The sequence below is a fragment of the Symphalangus syndactylus genome, chromosome 23, assembly GCF_028878055.3.
Source record: "Symphalangus syndactylus isolate Jambi chromosome 23, NHGRI_mSymSyn1-v2.1_pri, whole genome shotgun sequence".
NCBI classification, from domain to species: Eukaryota; Metazoa; Chordata; class Mammalia; order Primates; family Hylobatidae; genus Symphalangus; species Symphalangus syndactylus.
In genome coordinates, this window is record NC_072445.2 from 42,595,269 (window position 1) to 42,599,416 (window position 4,148).

At 41.8% G+C, this 4,148-nt stretch overlaps 1 non-coding gene across 1 annotated transcript; it reads right to left on the reverse strand.

The window, feature by feature from the left end:
• Positions 1-4,054: 4,054 nt before the first annotated feature.
• Positions 4,055-4,148, reverse strand: TRNAI-UAU (transfer RNA isoleucine (anticodon UAU)). The gene is made up of 2 exons: positions 4,111-4,148; positions 4,055-4,090 (listed from the first exon to the last, which is right to left on the reverse strand). It is a non-coding gene; the product is annotated as a tRNA-Ile (tRNA).

Here is a 4,148-nt window from a genome sequence, read left to right on the forward strand (position 1 = left end):
ACTTGCAGAATGGCATCATGATATTTTTCCAGATAACGTACTCTGAACAGTTTTATTGAGGCATAATTCCCATGCAATAAACTGCACAAGTTTAAACTATGTGTAAGTTTTACACTTATATGCAATCATATATGTGTAATGTGTAATCATGAAACGACCAGTACAATAAAGATAATGAACATAGACATCACCCCCAAAAGCTTCCTCCTGCCCTCTTGTAAGCCCTGTTCCCCTCTTACAACCAGATATGCTTTCCATCATTACATGTTCATAGTTTTCAGAATTTCATGTGAGTGGGATCATACAGTATGGACTCTTAAAAAAATTCTTTCATTCATTATTTTGAGGCTCAAGCAATTCTCTTGCCTCAGTCTCCCGAATAGCTGGGACTACAGGCACCCACCACCGTGCCCAGATAAGTTTGTATTTTTAGTAGAAACAGGGTTTTACCATGCTGGCCAGGCTGGCCTCGAACTCCTGACCTCGTGATCCACCCGCCTCAGCCTCCCAAAGTGCTGAGATTACAGGCGTGAACCACTATGGCCAGCACTTTGCCAGAGACTTTTAAATGGTTGATTTGAAAGAAATAATTTTCACCAGTTTCACTTGGGAGCTGGTCTGCAGGGCTCTTTTCACTTCATGTTGAAAGTCAATCTCTGGAGGTACCTCTCATACATTACTCATCCCTGCGTATATATTTCCCCTCCCTCATCCTTCCTACTTAATTTCATCATAATTCTAAATTCAGGATTTATTGATTATAAAAAATTATTCACAGATGTGCCATGTAGTACTATGATTATATTTCTTATGTGCCTTTTAGTTTTCTGCAAAGTTATTAACTGCCTTTTACTTTTTCTTTTATCTTTTATGATCATGTAACCAATTCATTCTCAATTGATTTTCCTTGAATTTAAGCAACTCTCAATATGGTGAAATACCTCAAAGAACCTATCAATTTTAATATTTTCCTTAGTGGTCTCCTCTCTGGAGACTTCGTCCCCCTGCTTCAATCTGGACTGGTTGTTCTCTAGGCATGTTACACAGGTGTCTTCTTGGGGCTTTTCTTCCACCAACCTGGGATATACTTTGCCTTCTTCCTGTTTTGGACCCCTATGTTTTCCTTTTTTTAGTGTTGTACCATTTTGATGGAGAATAACCTCTAGGAACTTTCTGAGAGAATGACTCTGTCTATAAATGGCTTTATAACCTACTCAGTTTTGATTGATAGTTTGACTAATAAATTAGACAGGAAATTCTTTCTGTCATAATTTATGACATTGTTCAATTGTCATTTTCAACTCTTTCTTCTATCAAAGGAAACATTTCTAAATAAAATACACAGATGCTGCTTTCTGTTCAGATTTAGTTTAAAATCCAAAGCAAAAAAAAAAAAATTTTTTTGCCTGATTCTGCTATCTTGCCTGGTGGGAAGGTACTCAGGAGTTGCTGGAAAAGAAAACTGTATACTCCGCTTCTAGCCACCATGATGACAAGTATGTCAAACATAAGAATTGTCTGTTACGGAATTTTCTTGAAAACATATTAGGCAAACTGGAAACAAGCTACCAAGTATGACTGTCTGGCATCTCTAAACTACTACAATTATTTAAAATTAAATATTCAAATGTTTCTCAATATGGATATCAAACCCTTTTCTCCTTTGTCACGGGTGACAAGGCAAATCAGCACACCTACCAAAAGGACAGCCAGCACTAGGAAAATGCAGCTAGAAAGGACTGTAGACTCTGCAGTTTAGTTTACAAAATCAGGCAAGGGCTGTAGGACACCTCTATCCATTCATACCTCAACTCACTCTAGAGATCTGGAAGCTCTGGGTCTTTCAGAGCAGGCACTCTGACCTTGGTGCAAGGACACAGGGAGTCAGAAGCTTACTCCAAGGATCAATTTGAACTGCCCAGGATTCCAAATGATTCTGGAGTTTCCTTGTGGCAAGAGGAGAGAAGACCCACTTCTTGGGGCAATGAGAAGATCCCCAAAAGTCATAAACTCCTAACTTACCCTAGGCTCTTACTTTGTACTCAGAACTGTGCTTACTGCTTATATCCGTCATTTATATCTATGTAACAAACCTTACTCAAATTTAGTGGCTTAAAACAACAATTGTTTCTTCTGTTTACAATTCTTCAGGTCAATGATTTGAGCTGTGTTTAGCTGGGCAATTCTTTTGTTGGTTTTGTCTTGGGTCGCTCATGTGATTGTGGTCATCTAGCAGCTTGACTGAGATTGGATGGTCCGAGATGGTCCCACTAACATGTGTGGGGTGTCAGCTGGACTGCCTGGGATGGCTGAGATGGCTGAGACTCTTTCTCTATGTGGTCTTCCACCTAAGATGCTTGATGAGGTTTCCATATACAGTGGTATCAAGGTTCTAAGAGGTGAGTGACAAGGTTTCTTGAGGCCTAATTTTAGAACTCCTACACCACCATTTCTACACCATTTCACAGAATTCTATTGGTCAAAGCAAATTACAAAGTCAATTCACATACAACAGGGAGGGAAACAGACTTGGCCTCTTGATGAAAGCTGCTGCAAAATCACATTACAGACCTGGTGTGCTGGTTCACGCCTGTAATCGCAGCACTTTGGGAGGCTGAGGCAGGCAGACCGCTTGAGCTCAGGAGTTCAAGAGCAGCCTGGGCAATATGGCGAAACCCTGACTCTACTACTATAAAAATACAAACATTAGCCAGGCATGGTGGCACATGCCTGTAATCCCAGGTACTCGAGCAGCTGAGGCACGAGAATTGCTTGAACCCAGGAAGTGGAGGTTGCAATGAGCCAAGATTGCACCACTGCACTCCAGCCTGGGGGACAGAGCAAAACCCTGTCTCAAAAAGCAAAACAAAACAAACACACATACACACACACACATTACAGAGGGATATGCATACAGGGATGGGAGGAACTTGCGGCCGTTAATCAATTGTTAATTTATTATCAAACAACACGGTGAATAGCTCTCCTATTGATATGTTCATTGTACATCTTGTTTAAGTAAATTATCCACTATCACTTTTTTTTTAAACCAAGTGTTAATTCAAGTTGGTCTGTAGGTCTTGTTTTGAACCCACTTTTACCTGGTGGGCAGCTCAGGATGGGACCAGGGAGAATGTAAACATTTCAAAATGCAGCAGCAACTAGAAAAGAACGGGTAGTGCTGAGCATTTGCACATGGGCAGTCATAAATCTGTGAAAAGGGAGAGCGGTATTGTGTCTCCAGCACGTCACAGATATTTAAGATCCAGAGGGTGAGATTAGTGACCCATATGTAGGCTTCCTGCTCAGCTCCGAGGCTGTAATGGGTCGGTTTATCTTTTGAGACTCGATACCTGTGTCTCTGTCATAACTACAGACATCATAGACTCATTAAGAATCCCAGAGGAATGGAGAAACCGAGGTAGAGATAGCAGATTCAGAGACAAGAAAATTCCCACTAATACAGTGATTTTAAAAACCTGAGATCGTCCTTGTTTCACAGTGTTGAAAAGTCACACAGAAGTACTTGTCATGAATTTTTATATATGCCTGATCTATCTGGGCCTGAGACTGTGAAGGTCAGGTTTCTTTGTTTGAGACAGGTTCTCAATCTGTCACCCAGGAACCACAGGCACACGCCACCACGCCTGGCTAAATTGTATTTTTTGTAGAGACGGAGTTTCATCATGTTGCCCATGCCTGGTCTTAACCTCCTGGGCTCAAGAGACCAGCTGTCCTCGGCCTCTCAAAGTGCTGTGGTTATAGGAGTGAGCCACCACGCCCGGTTAGTTTCTTATTGAAAGGCATACTGTGAAGAGCTGTTTCAGCGACTGTCATACGCTTGTTGCCGAGGTATTGGACAAATGCAAGCATCAAAATGGACCGTGTGACGACATTTATCACCCATGACCTTAACCGGCGAATTTTGAGTCAAATCACGCCAAGGTTCTAAGTACAGTCTAAATCACAACGGTACATACGTCGCTGAAAGGAATCTTAGACGCAATAAGCTCTCCCCGTTTTCGAATTTCTACAGGTCTGAGAATAGTAAAACTGCTCCAGGTGAGGCTTGAACTCACAACCTCGGCATTGCTCACGGGTGCACTGTCTTATAAGTACCGCGCGCTAACCGATTGCGCCACTGGAGC